This window comes from Eretmochelys imbricata, chromosome 1 (genome assembly GCF_965152235.1).
Source record: "Eretmochelys imbricata isolate rEreImb1 chromosome 1, rEreImb1.hap1, whole genome shotgun sequence".
In the NCBI taxonomy this organism is placed as follows: Eukaryota; Metazoa; Chordata; order Testudines; family Cheloniidae; genus Eretmochelys; species Eretmochelys imbricata.
This window is the reverse complement of record NC_135572.1, coordinates 149,741,901-149,768,712: the sequence shown is the minus strand read 5'-3', so window position 1 is coordinate 149,768,712 and position 26,812 is coordinate 149,741,901. Positions and strand designations below refer to the sequence as shown.

General features: G+C 38.8%; 1 protein-coding gene and 1 non-coding gene across 2 annotated transcripts in view; one reads left to right on the top strand and one right to left on the bottom strand.

Annotated features, from left to right (window-relative positions):
* DMD (dystrophin) overlaps positions 1-26,812 on the top strand; it is a 1,498,644-nt gene that overhangs the window by 529,863 nt on the left and 941,969 nt on the right. The gene's annotated exons all lie outside the window — the stretch shown is intronic.
* Positions 21,931-22,002, bottom strand: TRNAW-CCA (transfer RNA tryptophan (anticodon CCA)). Its single transcript has one exon. It is a non-coding gene; the product is annotated as a tRNA-Trp (tRNA).

Genomic DNA, 26,812 nt, shown 5'->3' with positions numbered 1-26,812 from the left:
AAACTGCAGGTTCAGATCAAGTCTCTGGCGTACATCCACAGCTGGGATGGGTCTTTCAGTCCTTGGTTCAAAGCTTCAGTGTAGCAAAGTTCCTCCGGAGGTATGAAGCAGGACTGAAGACAAGATGGAGGATCTGCAGCAGCTTTTTGTATTCTCTTGCCATGTGGTCTTTCTTTCTTTGTTCCAAAGACAAGCTGTCTATCACATGGCATGGAAAAACCTTAGAGTTCTGTCCATAGGCAGGTCCCTGCATACCTTGCTGAGTCACAAGGAGTGTCTGCCTTCTCTCAGTGGGTCAGTAGTATAGCTGATGGTCCTTAATGGGCCATCAAGCGGGCTAGGCAGAGCTGACACCAACTTGTCTGGGGTCTCATCCAGAAGCGTAGCATAAATTTGAAATACAGACACTAGAGAGCCAATACTTAATACAAAAATGATACATGCAAACAGATAGCATAATCATAACCAGCAAACCATAACCTTGTCTTAGACACCTTATTTGACCCCCTTTATACAAGATTTGGTACCACTACAGGACCTTGGTTGCAACAATGTTCTATACAGTCCCAATTCAAGTCAGTAATGTCACACAAGGTTATGTAGCGAATGAGTAAATAGAAAAAAGATTGTGTATAATGAATGAGGCAATGTTAAGAAGATAAATTGGAGGGGAACCCACAAAGACCTTTGTATCAGTCAGTAAATATGTCCCCTTCATTGTGCACCATACAACTTACACACTGAATGAAGCAGAGGTCCTGCAGAAAATGTAGTTTATGATTATGTAATCAAAGATGCATCATAATGTATAGCCAAAAGGGAGCAGACTTTAGGCTATGTAGGCAGTTGGTACGTCCAGATGGTTCAGTGCTCCCCCTTTGTGATCGTAAACATATTTTAGTTGTTTGGGTATGTACCACATATGTAGAGGACGTATCCATATAGAAAAGAGCAGAACTATATCATACATTTATTTGTTTGGGTCCTTTTGCCTGCCTTGCCTACTCGCTGGCCGCTAATTCTCCCAGGACATATTCCAACCCCTTAAAAAGCATCAAAGAAGGTAATTTAAAGTAAAATCAATCTGTGGAAGAAATGGTTCTTCCTCTTCTTTCTCCCCTCCTGCCACTCCCAAGACAGACAAGATACATTTCTGATCTAATGACATAAAAGTCTTATGGCATTAAGTTTGGGCACTTCTTATTCCTGCAAGGCTAGAAACATAAGCTTTACTCCATTGAGGAGGGGAGATTACCAGTGTGACAAACAACACCTTCCCTAGTCATGAAAGGGCCTGAGATAATTGCCATTAAAGTCATGACATTTTGATGCCTACAAAAGTTATTTTTGGTAATTTTTCATAAGTGTTTTATATTTATTCACTTCAGTATTTCTCTCCTTCTGAGCCTTGCACATTTGGACTCTAAGGCCCAGATCCTTGTCTGGTGTAAATACACATACATACAATTCCTCTGGACTCAATATTTGTTTGCTTAGTATCTGGCCCTTAGTAGTAACAAAATCACCTGGATTTAAAGGTAGTGGTATAAGAAATAATCTCTCTCTTTTTTTTTTAAACTCTCCAAAACATTCTTTAAAATAGTTTCTTTAACATATCTGTTTTATATACAAAACACATGTTGGGGAGGAGTGATGTAAAGGGTTTAGGAGCATGAGTTTGAGATGACCTGCACAGCCACCATGTGCTCCACATATAAACAAGTACATACTTGTCAAATGGGCCTTCCAACAGATATAAAAATCTGCTCATACAGCTCCTCTCTGCAAGTAATACTCCTGTGTTTATGACTGACTTAAGTCTAACCTCCTTCACATCTAACTGTCATCCATTTTTGTTCTTGAACATCCAGAACCTATGCATTTCTGTCTGCCCTATGGTTTTTAAAGCTACTGTCATTCAACACTAAGTTGTGCTGAGAAGAAGATAGAGCTAGAGCCTTTTGAGGGCCTTAAAACCATTATTTAAAATGTTAGTTTGAGTGAGAAAAGGCAATCTGGCGGAAGAAAAATTAGTCTGAAGAAACAGCTCTATCATTTAATTAGTTGGTTCTTTGTCACTTTGTTGGCCATGTGCCAATGCTTCACCAACAGCATATGTGGATGGTGCAAGACAAGGGGAAATACTATTTTTATAAGACTGTTGTTTGGAAGGTATTAGCTGGCACTCGTGAAGCTGACAGAAGAGATGATCATCTCCATTAGGTTAAGAAGTTAAAAGATCTGAACATTCTGACTCTTACTAGATTAGCATCTTGGTGTTTTTGTTGTTGTCATTCTTTATGAGATCACATTGCTTAGTGAGGCATATTCAAAATTAACAGTATTTTCTTGAAAAGGCTTTCATGAGCAGATATATGACCTGGTGTTCAGAGCAAGATATTGTCTTCGATGCAAGCTGTATAAAATATGAAGAAGTGTGCTACTAAAAATTGAACTTTTTAAAATGTCTGTATTTAATATATTAATAAATACAATGAGTCAAATGTTAATATACAATAATATAAGTCAACTGCACAATTATGGGAGGTGATGCAGTAGTGTTGACATGAGTCAGTAGATAATTGCATTATTTCTGGTGAATTTACTGTTGTCTGTGTTGATTTTGCTACATAATGTAGTGTAGCGTTATACAGCAATTATGCACAGAAGATATGACACTAGTTATGTAAAACCTTTTAATATGATTATTTTATGTCATGAAATAGTCTTAGTCTATCCAATGTTAAAGGACTGCTTGAGAACTCGGATGTCAAATTTAACTTCTGTTGTGTGACTTCTAAATCTGAGCATGATTTTATCTTTTCAGTTAATTACAGAACTAGGAGTTCTGAAAGATCATTTGTACACTCTGTCTAAAATTTGACAAGGACTTTGAGGCAGGCTGGGGGAACAAAAGCTATGTGCTAGTCATATAGAGGAGAATAAATCTACAAATTACATTTGAAGAGAGGGAAAATCAGACAGCAGATGAATATATGGTGAGGGAAAGAATTTGAAGTCATAATGCATCAATTTTTGTGTGTTTAAATCATGTATGTATACAGTCATAGAAAAAGGCTTAGCTGACATTTACAGGGGAAAAAAGTGCCAAGATTTCCAAAACTAGAGTCTAAAATTAGGTTCTTAAATCCATGTTTGGGCAGCTAAATAAGTGATTATTCCTTTTTCGTAAGTGTTGAGCATCCAAAAGCTGCTACTGACTTCAGCTTGGAGCTGTGGAGCATTCCACACTTCTGAAAATCTGGCCACTTATCAAGGTGCCCAAATGTAGATTTAAGAGCCTAACTTTAAACTCCTAGTTTTGAAAATTTAGGCTTTCATTTTTGTGTTCATACTTTTCTGGATTTAGTTGTTATAATGTTTTATTTTTTTTATTTTGAGACTGAAGTTTGAAACCAAAGTTTTTGTGTACTTGATGTGCATTAGTTCTGATTGGTTAATAATGGATACCTCTGTCGGATTGAAATGGGGGATAGTTTTAAATCGTTGGAAGCCAGATAATTTTATTTTAAAATTTACTAACAACATTTAGTTTAGAAAAACAAGAAATGGTAGCTCTTACTAGTTGTTTCTCTTACTGCCAACTCAGTGGTATGTCTCCCACGATTTAATGAGGAGGGTTCTTCAACATATCTTAGGGGACACCATGATCAAGACCAAGCAAAATAATCATAATTATTAACCATGGCTATCTGCTTATTAAAGAAAGGGAAAAAAGAGAAAAAAATAAACAAAAAATGCATATGATAGAGTACAGTTATAAACTGGTTACTTCTATTACAATCTCCTTTATGTGCCTTTTTATGGAGCACTTTTAACAGATATTGTACACTTGAGAGTACACCAGACTTTGATGTGCTAATTTTCTCTTGGTAAGTTAAGACTAACCTATTTTTTTTCATTGTTAGTGTCTCATTAGTTACTTAAAATTGTTTATATATAGCAAAATGTTTGGTTTAAGGGCAAGTGAAGCCTGTCTAATTATTCATGAAGAGCTAAATGGTTTATAGTTGGGCAAAGTAAACCATCTTAACTAACTCCTGTGAAATCAAAGAAGTTAGTTAAATTACTTAGAAAAAGCCATTTAAGGAGCTGTCTTAAGACAGGCCAATTACAAATATTAAGAATTCTAAATCCAGTTGAATCACACTATTTCTCTGTTCACCGATGTTTAGCCCCTGTTTCTTCTCCAGGAATATATAATGTAATTTAAGTTACAACAGCATTTCAATAGTCCAATAAAATCATTACAAGAGTTTTAAACCCAATCACTTGGCAGTGTCTTAGTTAACTTCCTCACACCAATTCATGCTGAAGTATTGGGGAGGTTTTCCTTGGGTTGGTTTCTTCGTGGTTTTTTTTGTTCTTTCTTATCAGTCTGTAGCAGCTTGTTTCTGGAGTGCTGTGTTTGAATAGGATAGCAGAAGGTGCATGTGAGGGTTCTGAATTCAGAGTTTTTATACCCTTCTCCTTCCTATTTTCATGAAATTATAAGAAAACGTTGCTCTTAGTGCTTGCTTAGCTTCAAGTTACTTACTGTGACCCTTTCATTGGCTTAATGCCTTGGCAAAGTTGACACTTTCCACTCCTGAATATGCCGTCTGTTTAAAGAAAATGCAAATTTATTTAATTGCCTTTGTTCTTCTTGTGGGAGGAAAGCATCAGATAACTTTCAAAGCTAGTTTTACTTCTTTTTATTCAGTCCATTCTTTGAGATAGTCTTTCAATTTATTTTGACAAGCAATGAAATTCTGTTTTCAAAAAAATCCAAACATGAATTTCTAGTTCTCAAAATAGTCTTTTAAAATTAAATAACTTTTAGAAAGTCTTCATCTTAAATCAATTCTACATGACAATTTTTGGAACAATGGCTCTCTTATTGTCCTGAGATGAGTAAGGATTTGCTTGTACGTTGCCAGTAATAAATTCTCCACTAATATAAATAGTCTATATTTAAATGGCTTCTTACCCTATTTTAACAAGGTGATTAGAGTCCATAATGGTACATAAAGTATTTTACCACTTTCATAGCAATTTCCTTAGGAGTTATATCAGGAGCTTTGCATTTAGCTAACATATTTGCAAACATGCATTTCACAAAAGTGTTTGCCATTACAACATTTAAGAAATAAACAAAAGTTTAAACTTCTCCAATTATTAATATTTTTCTCTAGAGGTTTTAAGAGCACAAACAGGTTTTCTTGCCAAAGGGGGCGGGGTTGGTAGAACCCACTTTAACCAGATTTGTTGCCCTGATAACTCACCCTATATTCTGTTCACAAACCGGTTTCTTCTTAAAAAAAAAATAATGCTTACATAGTTTGTCTGCTTGATGTTTCCTTCTCCTTGGGAGATAGAAGCAGAAACCTTCTGGAATTTCTTTGATTAGCTTTAATGTTTTGTAACATAAATAGCTAAATATATGCATTGTTATATTTCCAAATATCCTGGCTATCACACTCTTGTAGCTATATCTTAATATTCATTAGAAGTACAAACATGTTTGTAACAAATTGTCTTCTAAGTTATAATAATTGTATTAATGTCATTTTTATATCAGTGTTGAGGTCTGCCCCCCAAACCTCCAACTGAATAGAGAGGTGACATTAGTTAATTTTAGTTACATTTTTTCTTCTCTATAGTTTATGTTTGTGGTAAATGTTTGCATTATATGTGTTTTAGTTATACATCCAGAAATAAGGGGGGGGGGGAAGGAGAAGAAAAACCCTAAAAGTAAATAAGGCACATTATTACAATTTACATGTATGTAACTGCACATATTACGGTAATTGGGAAACTTCATTCAGATCATGAAATCCTCACAGAACTGTTTTTTGTCAACTTTTCAGAGTCTAGCAGGAGGGAAAAAAAATCTAATGCTACATCACAGTAGTGGAACATAATGCCATAATAACTGTACTTGATAAAGTTGCACCTAAAAGAAAAGGCACCCAAGGATCACAGAGCTGATTACAGAAATCATTCCACTAAACAATATCCTTCACTAAGTTCCTAACATTTGCTTCATTTCAAGAAATGCTCTGAGTTTTTATGAAGTTATTGAGCATGGGCATAATTATTAATTTGTTACTTGGCACATCTGTATTCTCAATGTTAGTTTTATTGGAAAAAGTAGGAAAGGGGGAATAATCCAGGAGCAAAACAGAATTATCCTAGGATGTTGGTGTAGTCAGTTTTATGTTCCACTGAAAATACATTTTTATTTTTATTTTATTTTTTACAACTCAGATAATACATAAATGCAAGAGAACTGTAACCTCTAAATATAGACTTTCTGGGTTCTTAATAATTGCTGCATTTTTTTTTCTAACAAAAGTGCGCCGTTGTTTAATATGTGTGCTTTGATCTGTTACCTATTTTTACCCTTGACTTTAAATAGTTTAATAAATGTAAGACATTACATAAACTGATATTGGTAAAATACTTGTTTTGGTTTGCAGTTGAGATATAAAATTTACTCTATGTTGACGAGTTTGCTCCTATTGCTAGCCTTTGTTTGTAAAACATGACTACCCGTTATGACCATGTACTTTGCGTCTGGCTAGATCTTTGGTTCATGCTTTAAGTATCTGTCCGTCTACTATGCTCCAAGGCTACCCCCCCAACCTTTAACTCTCTTAAATTAATACATATTCATATCTATTTCCAAAGGCTGCTGCCTGATTAAAGTTATATGCACAAGCACTATAATCATTAACAGCAATAATACTAATAATAGTAGCAATATCCTAATTCCTAGCCATGTCTGACATGTGCCAGAGTCTGCATGTAGAAGACTTACATATGGTCATAGCTATTAATAACATGCATCTCTCATAGTGCGAGAGAAATCTGGATGTGACTAATTCTTCCTCCTGGACAGCCATGTGGCCCATGTGAAAAACAGCTGAACCATTTATTTAGACCACAATGTAAAAACAATACCCACAGTGGAAACAGTGAAACATACAAATCAGCAGCTACTGACCTAGGGAGAGTGCCTTATGCAAAGCTGTTAGTTAAAGGAAAATGTGATTATATTGTCTGCTATAACTTTAGATCAATTATATTGTTGCCATAGTATGGTCTAGGTCAGGGGTGGGCAAACTTTTTGGCCCGAGGGCCATATCGGGGTTGCGAAATGGTATGGAGGGCCAGGTAGGGAAGGCTGTGCCTCCGCAAACAGACTGGCCTCCGCCTGCTGACTGCCCCCCTCAAAACCCCCGACCCATCCAACCCTCCCCTGCTCCTTGTCCCCTGAACCCCCCCCCGGGTACCCCCCACTCCTAACCACCCCCCTGGGACCCCACTCGTTATCCAACCCCCCCTGCTCCCTGTCTCCTGACCGCCTCCCCCTGCCCGAACCTTTGACCCATCCAATTGTCTCCTGACTACCCTCGGGGACCTCCTGCTCCTTATCCAACCCCCACCCCCTTACCATGCCGCTCCAGGATAGGCTTTTTGGAAAGGAGGTGGGTGGGTGCAAGCTGCGCTGCCTGTGCAGCTGCAGGGGAGGAGGGACAGCAGGGGAGAGGCCGGGGGCTAGCCTCCCCGGCTGGGAGCTCAGGGGCTGGGCAGGATGGTCTGGCAGGCTGGATGTGGCCCGCAGGCTGTAGTTTACCCAACTCTGGTCTAGATTATACTTAATAGGTGCAGTTCTGAATAGGGGGTGGTATGGAGCTGTTTTGACCCTAGGGGGAATTCAGGGAGTGCGCCCATTTTTCAGAGTGGGTAAAGGGATTAAATTGGATCATACATTAGAATGGTGCTGACTACTGACACAGTGCACCAGATCAGCTGTCTCGGTCACTCTGTGTCCCTGTCCCCTGGGGGGCAGTTAGCTCTCTCACTTGGTCTTGGGGGCAGCAGTTTCTGAGCTTTCTTGAGCATGGGGATTGTTGTTGCCCCAGCCCTTGCATAGGCTGTGAGAAAGGAAAGTGTGTGTATCTGTGTGTGGGTGAGTGGGAGGCTCTTTGCATTCTGCCTCCCATTCTTACTGCCCCTCATTGTACTTGCACAAGAATAACCTCGCCCTTCAGAAGAAATCTATTTATAGAACAAAAAAATACCCTTTTAATACTTTCAAACTTAATTCTAAGGGTATGTCTACTCTGCAACAAAACATCCATAGCTGGCCTGTGTCAGCTGGCTCGATCTCGCAGGGCTTGGACTGTGGGGCTATACATTTGCAGTGCAGATGCTCAGGCTGGAGCTCAACCTCTGGGATCCTCCTCCTTGTGGGATTTTAGGTCTTGGGCTCCAGCCCGAGCCTGAATGTCTACACAGAAATTTTATAGCCCCACAGCCTGAGCCACATGAGATTGAGCCGTGGCTGATGGATAATATTTTAAGAAGTTTATACTGACACAGAATAAATTTGATGGAATCTCATTTAAGACCAGGTAGAAGGGGAGGGGAAGGGTTACTGGAAACTTGAAGAAACAAAGAAGCAATATAATGCTGTAACTGAAATGAAAAGATGTAGAACAGACTCCAGTGAAAACCCAATTTAGCACATTTATCCGGAGATGCATACTTAGAATGATCATAGGGCTTACTATAATAATTGCTAAATATCTAGTGTTTTATAAAAGAACTTAAGTACATGGCTTATGTTATTAATAATGGGAGTTCACCACTAAACTCCACAGGCTCCATACTGAAAATTGACTGCTTCGTTCCTCAATATTTTTGTTAAATAAATGACTTTTTACTTGCAACGTTTGAAATTCTAGATTGATAGACAGTGAAGGGGTCCCTGAAGTTTAGCTGTGCATTAGGCAATATTTTCAGTACAAAAAATAAGGATTGTGCTCTCTCCTGAAAGGAAAGGGAAGTATAAACATCCTTCCCTATTATAATATACAACAAAACAGTTCTTAAAATGTCAGAGGGAAAAGTGGTGTTACTTAAGAATATGTTAATAGACTAGGCAGGAAAGAATTTTATTACCCATTACCAAACGGCAGAGTTGAAAATGAATGCTCTACTATGTGCTATATATACCATAAACATGAAGTATTGTATATCTGTGTAATACTTTACTATGATGTAAGTTATGGGAAGAAGTGGTCAAAGACTGAGTACATATTTTATGTTGGATACCTGGGAACAGCTCTGTGTATGTGTACACATGCAGGGACACAGTGAGAATGGTATTCAGCGTAACCTTCTGTTTTGATAGGGTTGTGGGTTTCTTTCTTAAATGTACATGCTACTGTGTGTTTCTGAGGAAAAAAGAAGGTGGAAGAATGTGCCTTGAACCCGGAATGGAAGGTGTTAAGGTTTGTGATATACCGTAGTCCCTATGGGAGTTCATTCCACAGTTTCTGACCAGCCCCCAGGAAAGCTCAGTCACCTGCACAGATGAACTTTATCTTTGTGGATAGAGTGTTTTATTTTGCTTTAGGAGCAGAGTTGTTAAGTGAGGTCTTAATCTCGGACCTTTAGGTGATCTTGTACTTATGCTAGGTCTGGGCTATTGATCACCCTGAAGATAAGGACCAATGCCTTGAACTTGGCTCAATATTAGTAAAGGCAGGAACTTCCCCTTGACTGAGAAGGAAAGGTAGTCACGATTCACACTAAAATAGTTATTGATTTATTTTTATTATAAGAAGCAATAGTTAGATTCCTAGAATCATATTTTATATTATAATTTATAAATTTCTAAGAGTAATATAATTTGGAGTAAAAAATTACGAATGTCTATCTTTTACTATAGAATAGCAAAATATTCTTGAATAGCGGTGGAGATAATAGGGCTGCTGCTAATGGCAGTGGTGAAATATCAAAATAGTTCTTAACCTGAATTTATAGTAAAAAGCCATTTTCATGACACGTCAGGCCAAAAGTGTTATTTCATTATTATATGAGTTGTTTAATTCTGCTCCATTACACCCAGTTCTGCATTACTCGTCATTCCTAATTTACTGTATCCTATTAAAAGTTTTTTTAGGTCATTTGTTGTTACTGCTAGTAAGACATTAAAATGCCTTGAGGCTATGAAAAATAATAAATTTAATGTTGCTAGTATAGTTCTGCCAAGCCTTGCCACCAGTAGATCACAATTGATAGCTTGTACTTAGATTGTACTGTAAATCTTGGCATTTGTTTATTCTGAGAAACAATTTCTATCTTCATAGTAATTTAAAATGATGCATTTTTCAACCATTTCATTATTAAACTTTTTTCAAATGACTATTTGCAGACATAGATGTGCAGTTTGAACTCTCCAAATTGTTATAATTTTTGTAAGAACATTATACAGGATGTGAATGAATAAACATATTTCCCTGTAGTTCTCTCCTTTGAGAAAAGAAAAGCCTTGAAACCGAGCAGTCTGAACACCAGGGACTTGATTCTCCACAGCCTTACACCTTTTCTCAAAGCAGAGAAGTCATTGCTTACATAGTAATGAAAGAGGTGTCGGCAAGCCCAGAGGTGCCAGGGCTATGAACAGTGAAGCCTAGAGGTGCCAGGGCTTAGCCCTGGCACACCCTAGTACAAATTACACACTGTGAAAAGTGTTCCAATTCCTACCTGTGCAGAGTCGTTACCTATTGCTACCAAATCGGAATGGTAGTGTTCTATACATCCACTTTACACCCATTTTGCATACAGGCACAAGATGCAACGGACTGGAGAATCTGACCCCTTAGCACTGAATTTAGCCCTGTTTTAGGCTTGGTCTTAAATGGTCACAGCCTGTAACGTATGTCGGCAATCCACTTCTGGATGTACACAGTTGTCTTCAGCCTGGGCAAATTGATTTACATACTGACTATTGTCAATATGGATAAAATTGAGATCCTTGAGTGACTACTTGAGAGTTGGATGGTTGGTTCCTCTGATAAAGAAAACATTCATCTGATTTGCTTCTAGCTAGATCTATTTCTTTTAATTTGTCATGAAAGTCATATGGGGTTGATTACTGTTAATATCGTCCATAAGCATACGTGTTGGGTCTAAAGTCGACACCTGTACTGCAAGGTTTTGAGAACTTAATTAAAGCACCTTCGTGTAGGCTCAGCACTGAAATCCTGCTGAATCCTCTGAAGTGGATGGTCAGGCATCCATTAATAACTCAATTATTGGAAACCACCAGAAAAATATTATTTCCTTGGACAACAAAGTTTCTGATAACCAAGGTTCACATAAATGGGCTTTTTTATGCTCCATTTCACTGGTCATTATATTTTTCATTTAATAATATCTTTATTTATATTTATATATATATATAGAGAGAGAGCCTTTCCCAGAGGATCCTAACACATTTCACATCTACATCCAGTACATATAATATTTCTGAAGTACTGTCACCTCTTGGCCAGCAGCCGTGCATACGTGCAGTGTAAAATGTGTAGTATAACAGAGAAAGGAAGAAGAAAAAGAGTACTTGTGGCACCTTAGAGACTGTGCCACAAGTACTCCTTTTCTTTTTGCGAATACAGACTAACACGGCTGTTACTCTGAAACCAGAGAAAGGAAGGTGCATTTGGCTAAGGGCAGCAGGGTAGAACTATACTTTAAGAAGAGTGTTATAGGATCTATATAGTCCAAGCAGAGTACATCCAGATTTTGATTATTTTAAAGATTCATCCAAAAGACCTACCCACAGCAAACTCGGTTTATTTGAAAACTCTAGTTGCCTTCTCTTGCTCGTCTCCATTTCTATCAGGCTACTATAAGTTTAATGTTCTAGCTCATGCAAGAGATAATTTTTATCTACCGCAGTTATACAGACTACTGAATTAGGTTTTCATTGAAAATGCATGATAGAAGTATCTGTAAGTCATATTAAGATTTTAAGTTTTTTATTAATATTGAGCTGGTATGAGAGTTTGGAAACCAGTGGGTGAAAGTTATCTTCTGATTGAGCTATTTTAGTAGTCATATCATGTCTACATCTCAGTCATGACAGACTGATTTATTTAGATAATTTCATTTACATGAGGTACAGTACTATGTATGGTGAAGGAATATGGGTGAGGATGTGACTGGTGAAAATCTGTTTTCCCCTCTTTGTAATTATTTCTTAAAATAAATACTGTGGTACATACCTGAGCTGCAAAAAGAAGTAAAATGTGTACTTTCCCCCTTCAAATAAACCTGCATCACATATCACTCCGATTCAACCTGTGAATTTTGTAAAGACTTGTGGTGCATTGCAAATTTAATGTAACTCTTCTAGCAAAAGTGAAATCCCAAGGTTTTTAAATGTTTTTTTTTAGAAGAGATAGGTAAATACTGCAAAATTAAAACCTGAGAACATTCCCAGAAATTTGTGAATGAATTTACTGCAGCTGTGTTCATGCTCACTTATGTTCATTTTCCATAGACAGGTCAGTGCTCAGGTTTGCTCACATAAGTGTTTGTCTAAAGTACATTCCAAGCTGATGTATTCACAATGGAAGGCGGTATATTTTCATATGGGATGGGACATTTCTTTACACAACATGAGGACAAGGTTGTCCAAACAGCTTGATAGAGACATGGCACAGAGTTCCGTAAATGAACAAGCCAAAGATATGACTGCACTCTTTGCAATCAGGGCTGTATATGCATGCACAGTTACTTTGTGGGAATATGACAATACCCAACTAAAGCTAAACTGTGCAGCCAGCCAACAAATCTGTTCACCGTTTTTTTCCCCCTGGAAAGACCTTGTGTAAAGCTCATGTGTCCAGAAAGGAGAAGATTCAACATTTTCTTAAATGCATTAGTTAGCTTTCTATAAAACATTCCCTCGCTCTGAAAGACTGAAAGCCCCAGTAACTTATTAATGCCCTCCTCTATTATTTTAGTTACAGTGGCAGTTGACAACATAATCAACATAACTTGAATATTTAATAAACACAGAGAGCTATTCATAATCAATCCAAAAAGTTTATAAAAGCAACAAAACCTCGCTAAGATAAATGCAAAAATTCAATTACTGAATATATTTGAATATCTCAGGTTAAGCATATGCATGTTTAAAGGAGTGAGGCCTTGATTATATTTTTCAAAGCTTACAGTACTTCTGAGTGATAGAAAAAATTGTTTGTTTCATAACTTTGCTAGTTGTTGGTATCTTTAGAAATAAAATTTTGCTTTTATATAGAACAAGAGCATGTTATAGGCCTTTTTTAAAAGTAATTATTACAGACCTATTTTTGAGATAAACTATCTGTAATAAGATTCATAAAATTTATTTCCAATAGTTCCCTCTGAGACTTTCAAGGAGACTCTACTTCCTTCTATGTCCTTTTTTTGAGCTTCCCTAAGTAATTTTCTTTTTCAGAAAATAAAGCATATTGACTTTGTAATGGCATGCAATAGGAGGCATACAGTAATTTTTAATTATCTTTCCAAACTAAAATGACATATTATTTTAATAAATCTTTTGGTAACATTTTAAAGCAAACATTATATATTTACAGTCAGATTGTGTTTGATCTTAATATGTAGCTATGCTAAGTCTTTTTTTCCATGTTACACTCCACTTCATTTCTAATGCAACCAGCATTCTATGTTAAGTAGTGGTGGTGTAGCTGTGTTGGTCCCAGGATCTGAGAGAAGCAAGGTAGGTGAGGTGATATCTTATATTGGGCCAACTTCTGTCAATGAAAGAGACAAGCTTTTAAGTTCCACAGAGCTCTCGGTCAGGTCAGGCCCAGAACAGAAGAAGAGCTCTGTGGATCTCTTATTGGACCAACTTCTATTGATGAAAAAGCTATTATTTTACCCACCTTATCTCTCTCAGTGGCAACTAGTTCATCTTGTGAAAAGTGAATGCACAAGAGTACACTTTTTCTACTCAGACAGCTTCTGATGAGCTCATGTTGACAAGAATAGACAGATATGTAATAATTATGCAACTTGTCATATTATCCTTTTTGACTCATCACATTAACAATGAAACCTGATATAGAAAGAGTTATGTGATTCTAATAGGTCTAAGCATTTTAACTTTCCCAAGAACTATTCTTCTATCCTATCTCCAAACTTAATTGTCCGTTGCTTCTGTTTGAAAAGGTAAACATAAATACATTATTGATTGTTTGCTTCTTGTGTTTGTGACTGTTTAGCAGCTTTGTTATTGAACAGTCTACCAAAGTATAAATTCTCATAGAGTGAGAGAAGTTCCAGTTTATACAGCAAATGGAACAACATAGGAAAGACAGACTGTTGTACTCCAAGTCTGATCACTTTAAAATGACAGAATTAGGAATGTTCAAACCGGATGAAGCTCAAGAATACAATTAAGATGTTAACATGTTGGGGAGTCTGCCACTCAGGAAAAAAAAATGTAGAGTGAGAGATACAAACTGGGAAGATATCTTGGGATTGGGCAAGTTCCTGATATTGAGGTTCGACTATCTGGGAAGCTAAGAGAACCTGGTTATTAGTCAATGGATCCCTTTTAAAATATCCAAGAAAAGAAATAGCAGCCTAACCCCAACGGCAATCTTTCCTAGGGAGAGGAGAAAACTATCCTTCATTCATTTCACATAAATTAATTTGCAGAGGGTCACTTCAGATAGAGTTGGGGATAGAACCCAATCTAACACCCTAATCTAACACACCATTAGGGAATAGAACCCTAATCTAACACACCACTTCCATTTACTACAGTCTTCTATATTCCATAATAACATAGTGTGGTTTAGGTCTGGTCTGCACTACAGCCCTTTGTTAGTATAACTGTGTCACTCGGGGTGTGAAAAAATCCAACCCCCGAGTTGAAAGAGTTATATCGACCTAACGACGTGTAGACAGAGCTATGTCGGCGGGAGAGCCTCTTGGGGAGGTGGGTTAACTAAGCCCACAGGAGAGCTGCGTCAGTGTCACTGTAGCTTTTTAAGTGTAGACTTGCCCTTGCCCTTTTAGCAGCTAGACCACAGAGAGAGGTTTATGACTCTCCTACTTCTTTCGTGCTAAGATAGCTGGTTAATTTTTAGCTCCTGGAGTAGAGATTTATGTTTTTATATCCAGAGGTTCTGAGCTCAGTCCCCACAGATGACACAAAGAAGACAAACATAAGGTAATAGTAAAGGTTATATGTGTCCGCATATATTAAACCTAAAGATATTTCTTGTGATGAGGGAATACTATCCATTCATAATTACTGTACTAGAGGCTTACCTACCATCTCTGGATGCATATGTTTGGATTAGACAAGGGCTTCTGTCATTCTATTATCCATACACTGAAAACCATAGATGGGTACTTAATTGTTTTTCTTGAATACATTTTAGATTGACATGTATAATTTCTGTACACAAATTCTACATACTTACCATAAACTTCTGAAATAGTGCTTGAAATTTGTGAACTATCATACTTTTTTCAAAACTGTGAAAGAAATGAAGATGATATTTCTCTTTTCTCAGGAAAGCTAATAGTGACAGCTTGATAATCATATGTGTTTTGCACTAGGGAGTGAACACTGAATGCCTACAATGACTGAGGTGTATTAGAATGGACTTGTGTGATCTTTCTTTTTCTTCCTATTGGTCTCTATTGCCCTTTTTGATGTATCTGTCTCTTTCCATTTATTCACTTGAACATGTAAAAATGTGCACATTATATTGAGTCTGAATTTGTATAGGTTCCACTTCCAGCCATTAGATATTGTTATGCATTTGTCTGTTAGACTGAAGAGCCCTCTTTTATCACAATTATCTGTGCCAGGTGGCTACTTATAGACTGTGGTCAAATCAGCATTTAACCTTCTCGTTTATAAGCTAAATTGTTTGATCTCCTTTCACTATATAAGGCATGTTTTCCAAACTTTAATTATCCTCCTGGCTCTTCTCTGAATCCTTTCCCAGTTTTAAACATCCTTCTTCAATTGTGGACACCATAACTGGACATGGTATTCTAGTAACAGTCACACCAGTGCCAGATACTCCAATTTGATATTCCCCTATTTATACATTCAAGAATTGCATTGGTAATTGTCCGCCAGGACCCTCAAGTCTTTTTCAACTCACTGCTTCCCAGGATAGAGGTACCCATCCTGTAAATATAGTGTTGAAATATATATTATGTGCTTGTGCCCAGCTTACTAAGTGTTCCAGATCAATCAGACCAGTGACCTCTCTCCTTCATTATTTACCACACCTACAATCATTTTGTCATCTGCAAACTTTGTCAGTACAGATTATATGCTTTCTTCCTTGTCATTGGTAAAAGTGGTAAATAACATAGGACCAAGAATTGATCCCTACAGGAACCCCATAGAAATGCACTCATGATTACATTTTTGAGACCAGTCAGCCATTTTAATCCATTTAATGTGTGGCAGTTTGATTCTGTAACTTTCATAATGTTGATTTTCCAAACCCCCATGTTAGTTTGAATAAAATTATCGAGTTCTGTGGACAAAATATAGGGATTTAAATTTTTGTAATAAAAGCAGATTAGAATTTCTCTGGTGAGTATGGATTATTTGTTAATATGCACAACCGTGAAAAACAAGGGAGTGCTTTGATGGGTGTGAATAATAGCTGGATCGAGAAAGATGATTCCATTTATCTGAGGATTTTGATATTTCTAAATTTGGTTTTATTCTGATTTGGAACATAAAACAAAAAATTCAAAATTTGGAGAGAAAGGGAATGGAGCCCTGGCTCCAAGTAGGGTGACCAGGTAGCAAGTGTAAAAAATCGGGACGGGGGTGGGGATAATAGGTGCCTATATAAGAAAACCCCCCGCAAATCTGGATTGTCCCTATAAAATTGGTACATCTGGTCACCCTAGCTCCAAGTCAGTCTGTCTACTCTTATTCCCTCCACACCCTGGCTCCAAGCTGGGCTCCGCAGTTGCCTGCAGTCTGACTCAATGTAGAGCATGTGCACAGTAATCCAATTAACTTCCCCTTGTGAAGAAACTGGAGAGTAAGAGGTAGCTGCAGCCAGGTCCCAGTGGGCAGGGAGAAAGAAAATTAAATGTCAGGCATCTGTCTGCAGTAAAATAGAAAATTCTATGGCAGAAATGCTAAATTCCATAGCATTTGGAAAATACTTGGAAAAATACTAAGTTTCCTGGCTGTGGAATCTTGAAGTCTATGTGAAGAATGGGACTGGTCACATCTTTTTAGAGTTATTATTTCAGGATCTATGCAAACATAGGAAGATATCACATCATTGGTTATTTTTAGTTCATGTTTTCAAGGCTATCTTTGTAACTCTATGGGTTAGACATATAATTTAAAACAAACAAAAGTCCACAAATAACTGAAGTTCTAGAGCACAGAAATTTGCACCGCATTCCACAGCAGATTCTGCAGACACAGAATCATGGAGCACACAGAGCCCTGATTGAAATATGGAACTGAGGGGTTTCTTCTTGCTTTAAATTCAATTCTGAACACAGTCTTAACTACCAACATATCCGTAATATGTTGCTGTCTCCATGTAGATCTACTCATCTATGTGATGACAAATATCAGGAGCTACTTTTTGGAAAACGGACTCAGTCTGGCAGAGTGCACAAAAGCAGATAGTGGATTAATCTACATGTTCAGATTTGACTTTCTTTGCTTGTAGAAAAAAAACAAATGGTAATATGCTAGATCTCTCCATCCATTCTCCATTATAGTATCCTCGAGGGATGATTTGCCCTTGTTTGTTTTTCACTGTAAAAAGTATAATAAACAAAATCGCTAGCAGGTTTCCAAGCAGTTCATAAACGCCCTGAAGATATCAGGGTTCCTCTCAGCTCTATGAGAATTCTATGAGAATTACTGAAGTCCATTAACCATCAGCCGACATAAATGTAATTTGTACTGTAGTTATGATCTTATATAGTCTGTGGTTTTTCCTTATCACTATGACTTTTGGGGAATATAAATGTGCAGCAATGTAATTCCATCATGGTGTTCAGGCACACTGTGGAGTAATACATTTTCACAGTATAATTGTTCTTTCTAATTGCAATTAGAATATTAAATATGGCAGATACTTTGAACACAAAGTCTACAATGTGGCTCTAGGCATAGACTTGAGCAAGGAGTGTTGAATAAATTTCATTGCCCTAGAAGCCACTCCAGGGGACATTGTGCCTCAGAGACAACCCAATGAGGCATAATTCCTTCCCTCTTTTTTTCTTTTGCTAGTTGTTTGATGCTGGACAATTTGAGCCATGCCAGCTGTGATGGCTGGTCTCTTTTAGTGGGTGGAGTGAAGCGAAGCTAAGACTTTGTACCTTCTCCACCCCTCCCAGCCATTCCCATCCAACTACTCTTGATGGGCACAGGGAATAAACAGATTCTGACTTTTACCCCCATGTAGCCTTGGCTGTAGCTAGCACTTGCTGTGTTGAGGAAAGAGCTTCAAGGGTCTAAAGCTTTCCGAATTCTGTCCCATATAAAATCCTCTGTACTGCTTCTCTTATCCCCTATGTAGAAGGGTGAGGCCCCTGGACCTGGTGCCACCTTAGATGATGGAGCTGATGTGGAACAGAGGGAGCTAGAAGTCTGTGACATATGAATACACAGGCCACTATAAATACAGTTCAACATGTATGCAGTTAAATATATAGGCATACTGGTACAGAGCACACAATATCAAATGATAGAGGGTTACATTTTACACTGTTGACTTTCCTAAACTATCCAATTATAGGATGTCAGACCACATGAAAAACTTAGAGATGAAAGAACCTGATTTTACCAGTGAAAATTTGAGATATCAGTTGCCTTTTCCCAATGGAAGCACATCATTTAATTTATTGAGAGTGAGCAAGGAAGACAACTCAGCAGACGAAAGGGAGAAAATCAGCAGCGATGTTCCTAGGCAGTCAAGATAAGCATTGCAAAGAAAAAATCGGAGAAAAGGATGTTGGATAAATCCGAGCTTGAGTTTGTAGATGAATGAAGGGCAAGACGCATGAACAAAATAACAGATTAAGCCCAAATCAAAGAGCCTAGAGCCCATGAGGATTCTAATTTAGAAAACCATATTTTCCTTTACTGTGCAGAGGAAAAATGGATATTAAAAGTGAAAAGAAATTTAAAGTGAAATAATAGCTGCACAGTTCAGTTGTGCTATGGTGGAATGAGAATGGAGGGAACCCACCTTACTCTCTCCCCTCCCCACAAATGTGCCTGTTCAGGGTAGCTATAATTCCATTATATGTGTCTGGGAGCACAAGGGAGGGGATTTAGCTACCACTGACAAGAGCGCTAGTCAGATCCAAATGAGTCCTCTTTGACAGGAGCCATGGACCATGGTCTTATCCGTCGCACGATGCAGAAGAGCTGAGCTGGACACAGCACTGAAGTTTTCCCAGATTTGTTGCTATCCATTTGTTTTCCTCTGCTCTTCAGAAGCTGTATGCATTTTAAAGGCATTGTGCCTTCAAGCAGCACTGTTGGGGCTGTGTGCCTCATTCCCTCATTCTCTATGCATTTCCAGTTTTTAGCAACCATAACTGAGCTCTTAGACTGCTACTGTGCAATTGCAGAGAATGTACGTAAGAGCAGTTAGAGATGGAACTATTGACTTAACTAAAAATATCAAGGGTGTTAACTACAGAGTGACCAAGAGGAAGGAAATAAATGTATCAGCTGAATCATTTAGAACTTTGGGGAAAAAATTGTGGTTAAAGCATACCCTTCCACTGGATACAAAACAAAATCTTACATTCTGAAAAAAAATAGGTTTCTATTTGCAATACATTTTGTCATGCTTGTATTGTCTAACAATTTGCAATCAAACTGCTAAAGATTTAGGCTGGAGAAAAAAGTCCAGATGTTTAAATAACCAAAAATACCTAGAAGAGAAGTTTTAATTAGATGTAATGATTTCATTAGTTTTTGACTTGTATGGATTTTTTTAACCACTTCCTAGGCTTCTTGACTTTCATATAGGACTCTGTATTTGAAAAAGTCATTTGTTTCCTGGCAGTTAGGATTGATTTATTGAGCACATAACAGCAAGAGAAAAACAAAAGAGAAGCTTAGTGAAGTTGCCATCAGAATGTGTGCTGAGGCTAAACTATAAAACTTCCATTATTAAACTAATGGGGAGAAACTCGATGCTATTATATACAGATTGAGCATATTAAAAAAATCCAAAACACCTAGAAGATGATGCAAATGTCATTCAGAAGGACCAGATTCAGAAAAACATTGAAGCAGGTGCTTGACTGTAAGCACAGGGCTAATCTTATCCTATTCAGCAAACTGCATAAATACATACTGGTCCCATTAGAGTCAAGCTGTTTGTTGAACAGGAGTGAGATTAGTCACATTCTATCAATTAAGCACATGCTCAAGTGCATTGTTGAACTGGGTCCTATACTTGAAACAATATACCGTATATGAAACTCTTTATAATAAATAGACTACATCATATTTCTCATACTCTTTTTCTGAAATGGATCTCCCTCTTTAAAACAACAGCAAATGTTGCAGCACATAACATGAGATGTGTTTGTGGGTAGCTCAGAATACACACTTTGTTAGACCTGGTTAAATTCAGCATAGTATTTTGAAGTGCTCCTACACATCGGTAATATCTGATACAGAAAGCGAAACACCAGTTGTAAGATAACAATATTTGCAAATCCTGTTGTCTGCTCCAGCAACATATTTGTTTGTATTTTGTTATTTCTAAATCGAAAAGAGCATGGCAGAATAACATACAGTGTAAGATTTCTTCATATATTTTACTCTTTTAAATCCATTAGGGTGGCTTACAGAGATGTGTTAGACATTTTACTAGCCATTTCACATCTGCGAAGACTGCAGAGAACAGGTTTCTCTCTAACTAATGTTAGGAGTTACCATTTGTTACAAGTTCCTGAGCCTTGCTGAGTCCTGAGCCTTCTTGAGTCTCTCTCTCTATATATAGTCACCAGAGATGGAACAAATCTTTGTTTCATATTTGATTTTATGCTACAAGAATGTTGCCCTTCATTATCCAGATCTATATTTTCTGAACCCCCTTGTTATCTTGAAACAAGACCTATGTCCTCTGATTTGAGATGGGCTATGATACTATTTCAGGTGATGAGGCATAGATAATTTGTAGGGAAGAACATGGGAAAGAAGACGAGTTGAGAAAGGAAAAAATCAGAAGATAGTCCTTCATTTGCCAATGATTTTCAGCAGACAGAAAAAGACTAGGACAGGCAAACTGTGCATGCACACAGCCAATTGCTTCAGTCTCAAATTCCCCAGCAACACAATTGCAGTGATGTCAATGTCCTTGAGGTCTTCTTTGCAGAGGGAAGTGGCTTATGTGAGTTTGTACCTGTACCTAGAAGAACTATACGTTGGCCTACTCTTAAATGTTGCACACCAGTTCATGGAGCAGTGAACCCTCAGGGAAGATATTGAGCAAGAGTGTAGCATACAAGAGCTGTCATTCACAGTCCAGTTCAATTCATGCAGTCTTAACTCAGCTTATGGACTGTGAGCTTTTCAAGTGGAGTGATTACCCAAATTCCTGTTTCATTTGTTAGTGTAAACATGATAAAAAACCTTAACCATTGTTTTCTGTGTCATTGTTGCTGTTGTGGTAATTTAGAAAGATGAAGTATAAGACCCGTTGAGACAGCTCATCTGCCTTCCCTTTCCTGCCCTTCTGCAGCTCATTAGGGCTACCACTCAAAATACATTGGATCCCAGCAGCAACCACCATGGGGCAGACTCATCACCTGCCGTAGCATCCTATTAAAGATTGAAGGGTTTTGTACAGGCACTTTACTCTATCATAGCCAAGATCATAGAATATCAGGGTTGGAAGGACCTCAGGAGGTCATCTAGTTCAACCCCCTGCTCAAAGCAGGACTAATCCCCCCAATTTTTGTCCCAGATCCCTAAATGGCCCCTTCAAGGATTGAACTCACAACCCTGGGTTTAGCAGGCCAATGCTCAAACCACTGAGCTATCCCTCCCCCGAAACACTCATTTGACCCCGACGTGATTCGAACACGCAGCCTTCTGATCTGGAGTCAGATGCACTACCATTGCGCCACGAGGTCCGTTGCAACCATTGCGCCACCAAGATAGGGTGGGGGGACCCTCCTGCAGCAGCCTCATAGATGTTCCTGTTGTTCAGGGTCAACAAAAATTTCATACCAGGTGGAAATCGTTTAGTATCAGGTCTCAGGCCTAACCTGAAACTCCCCAAGGTTAACAGAAAGGTTCAGTAACCTCCGTTGTTTGGTAGATCTCATATCACCTAAAATTATTTTTCTCAGTTAAAAACTCAGCAGTTAATTTGTTAAACTGAATGATGACTATAACAGTGCTTTTTTCCATTTTTCCATAACACCATTTTTCCCAACAAGAGTTGCAACATGTTTAAATAGGACTCAAGGCGAGAAATCAGTGGTGTGAGGTGGGTTCGGTAGGCTGTGTTCCAAAGGAGTAAAATCACTAGGGCGTGGATGAGGGACAAGCTGCCAGTGGGCGAGTGGGAATGCAGTAGTTTTGTGGTGTACAGCAGCTGATGTGGGTGGGGGCATTCAGGAGTTTATGTGAATGAGATGTTTTGTGGGGAGCAGCGTTCGTTTGAGGTGCAACAGTGTTGTGTGGGGACTGTATTCAGCTTTCAGTGTACACGTGGGGCAGCAGGTATATGTGCGGATGTGTTTTGAGGTGGGGCACAGCAACATGGGGAAGATGTGATGAGTGGGCTACAACAGTGGGTATGGTTATAAATTGGAATATTAACAATTTAAGGATTTTAAAATATGCAAATTTGGGGGGGGGGCAAAATTGCTGTGCTTTATCACCACTTCAAGCATTTTAGCCTGGAGTTACTATAAGCACCTAACTAAGCCCATAAAAGATTTTCCATCCATTGTATATGACTAAAATTATAAAACGAGGACTGTTTTTTTTTAAGGGTACTTGCTAGTATTGGAATACAGGAAACGTCTTAATGCTCACTAGTAATTATGGATTTAAGCAATGGACTTGCATATACGTGTAATACTCTTCATTTGTTTCTCTCAGGAATATGATTGTGCTTAACTGAGAGCTGAGCAACATCTGCTTCAGTGTTCTTTTGTTTCTACGCTAAAAGTTTTAAATTGACTTTTAGAAACAAGCAGATTTTCGTTGCTCTGATGAGACTTGATACAAAATAGATTTTTAATTCAGAGACCTTATATTGTGATTAAATATCCCAGTGAGGTTCACATTTCTATTTTCATAGCAAAAACTGAACTCTGATCTATTTATGACTCCTGAGAGAACAATATTGTGGTATAATTTTCACATACAAATGTAACACTTTTTATATCTTATGTAAATCATTCTTTAAAAAAAGTTTCTTGCAGCTGGATTTGAAACAAAAGCTGTACAAGATACAGGTCAAACTTAGCATAACTCAAAAATTTCATAAAGTCCAGTTATACAACAAAATATGGAGTAGAAGACCAGAAATGAAACGCAAGACCGTTATTACTTCAAGAATGATAGCGAATAGGGGATCACGAACAGGGGAGGTTGAGAAAGAGTTTGTAAGAGGGAGACGTAATATAATCGAAATGCTTAGGAAGGGCCGCATTATGAGTGCCAACACTGCCTCTGTCTCCAGACAACCTAATCATGGATGCCTCTACCCAGATTCTGGTATGGACTTCCAGAGACTGTGGTCTGCTTTTCCCACTCTCAGAAAGCCAGACTGGGGGAGACCGTCCACTATGAAAGATGTCTGCTGGTGGAGTCTGTCAGGAAACAGGTGGGAGAGCTACAGGAGAGGTAGCTAGGCTGAGGATCATCCGTGCCCACGAGGAATTCCTCAGGAGTATTCATATGGAGATGTCCAGGGCTGAGGAAGCTATCCAGCTACAGAGGACTGCTGTCACACCACCGGGGGAGGAGGATATGACTCTGTCACAGGGAGGGCACTGGCTGCTGGTTACTTCTGGCAGCAGTCAGTGCTCCACCTCCTACTCCCAACCCACCCACCATTGTGATGAAGAACAGATATGCTTCCCTGGCAACAAGCGATGAGGAATCACCCCCAAAGGTGGAAGAGGAGAAGCCATGTATCCCCAAGGCTGGAAGAACTGCAGCCATGATTCCCAGGAGGAAACCTAGCATAATTGTGGTTGGTGACTCTCTTCTGAATGGGACAGAGGCAGCCACCTGTTAGCCTGACATGGCATCCCAGAAGGTATGCTGCCTGCCAGGGGTCCAAATCCAAAACGTTATGGAGGGATTGTCAAGGATCATTCGGCCCTCTGAGTACTCTCCCATGTTACTCATCTATGTGGGCACTAATCATATTGTGAGGTATGACCCTCAGCAGATCAGAAGTGACTACAGGGCTCTGGGATTAAGGGTGAAGTTGGTATTCTCTTTGATCCTTCCAATCAAAAGTAGGGGCCCAGGCAGAGACAGATGCATCCTGGAGGTGAATGCCTGGCTGCGAGGATGGTGTAGCCAGGTGGGCTTCAGCTTGACCATGGGATGCTGTTCATAGAAGAACTGCTAAGCAGAGATGGGGTCCACCTACTGAGGAAGGGGAAGAGCATATTTGGATACAGACTGGCTGAGAAGGGGCTTAAATTAGGTTTGATGGGGCAGGTGACAAAAGCCAATGGGTAACTCAAAAACATGGAGACCTGTGAGAAGAGTTGGAATTTGGGGGGAGCATGGGCTGTAATAACAGGGATAAGGGAGAGACAAGAGAGAACATGGAGGAAAATCAAATCAGTATCGCAGATGTCCGCATACTAATGCAAGAAGTACGGGAAATAAGTTGGAAGAGCTAGAAATGCTAGTTAATATATACAACTATTATATGATTGGCATCACAGAGGCTTGGTGGGATAATACACATGATTGGAATATTTATACAGAAGGGTACAGCTTGCTCAGGAAGGGCAGGCAGGGAAAAAAGGGAGAAGGTGTTGCCTTATATATTAAAAATGTATACACTTGGACCCAGGTTGAGATGGAAATTGGAGACAGACATGTTGAAGGTTTCTGGTAAGGACAAAAGGGGTAAAAAAAAAAACAACAAGGTCTCTACTTGAGACCACCTAACCAGGAAGAAGAGATGGATGAGACATTTTTAAACTAACAAAATCATCTAAAACACATGACTTGGTGGTGATGGGGGACTTCAACTACTCAGACATTTGTAGAGAAATTAACACAGAGGGGCACAGATTATCCAACAAGTTCTTGAATATATTGGAGACAACTTTTTATTTCCGAACGTGGAGAAAGCTGCTAGGAGAGAGGAGGTTCTAGATTTTGATTGTGACAAATAGGGAGGAACTGGTTCAGAATTTGAAAGTGGAAGGCAGCTGAGGTGAAAGTGATCCTAAAATGGTAGTGTTTGTGATTCTAAGGAATGGTAGGAGGGAAAACAGCACAATAAAGATAATGGCTTTCAAGAACGCAGACTTTAGCAAACTCAGAGTTCTTAATGTAAGATCCCATGGGAAGGAGGTCTACAGGGAAAAACAGTTCAAGAGACTTGGCAGTTTTTCAAAGAGACATTACTGAGAGCACAAGAACAAATGATTCCACTGTGTAGGAAAGATAGGAAGTATGGCAAGAGACCACGCTGGCTTAACCAGAAAACCGTCGATCTGAAACTCAAAAGAGAGTCCCATAAAAAGTTGAAACTGGGTCAGATTACAAAGGATGAATATAAACAAATAATAAAAGTATGTAGGGACAAAATTAGAAAAGCCAAGGCACAAAACAAGATTAAACTAGCTAGAAACATAAAGGGTAACTAGAAAACTTTCTACAAATACAATAGAAGCAAGAGGAAGACCAAGGACAGGGTAGGCCCATTACTCAATGAGGAGGGGAAAAAACAATAACAGAAAATGTGGAAACAGTAGAAGTGCTAAATGCCTTTTTTGTTTTGGTTTTCACCAAAAAGGTTAGTAGCAAATAGACATCTAACACAATGAATGCCAGGGAAAATGAGGTAGGATGAGAGACTAAAATAGGGAAAGAACAAGTTAAAATTATTTAGAGAAGTTAGATGTCCTCAAGTCACCAGGGCCTGATGATATACATCCTAGAATACTCAAGGAACTGACTGAAGAGATATCTGAGCCATTAGTGATTATCTTCAAAAAGTCATGGGAGATGGGAGAGTTTCCAGAGGACTGGAAAAGGGCAGATATAGTGCCAATCTGTGTAACGGACAACCCGGTGAATTACAGACCAGCCATCTTAACTTCAGTACTCAGAAAGATAATGGAGAAAATAATTAACCAATCAGTTTGTAAACACCTAGAAGATAATAAGGTGATAAGTAACAGTCAGATGGATTTGTCAAGAACAAATTGTGTGAAACCAACCTAATAGCTTTCTTTGGCAAGGTAACAATCCTGGTGGATAAGTGGGGAGCGGCAGATGTGGAATATTTTGACTTTAGTAAGGCTTTTGATACTGTCTTGCATAACCTTCTCATAAACAAAACTAGGGAAATACAACCTAGGTGGAGATACTGTAAGGTGGGTGCATAACTGGTTGGAAAACCATTTCCAGGGAGTAATCATCAATGATTTACAGTCAAGCTGGAAGAGCATATTGAGTGGGGTCCCTCAAGGATCAGTTCTGGGTCTGGTTCCAGAGGTGCGGGGGGTGCTGCAGGCTCTGCTCACAGCCCTGCATGCTGGGTCCTGGCCACTCGCCCCGCACCTCCTTTTCTGGCCTCGCACACAACCACTGGCCCCGCACCTCCTTTTCTGGCCCCACATGCAGCCACTGGCCCCGTGCCTCTGCTTCTGCCCTGCATGCAGCTGCTGGCCCCGTGCCTGAGGGTCCCAGCTCTGGGCACAGCCTTGGCCCACTTACCCCTGT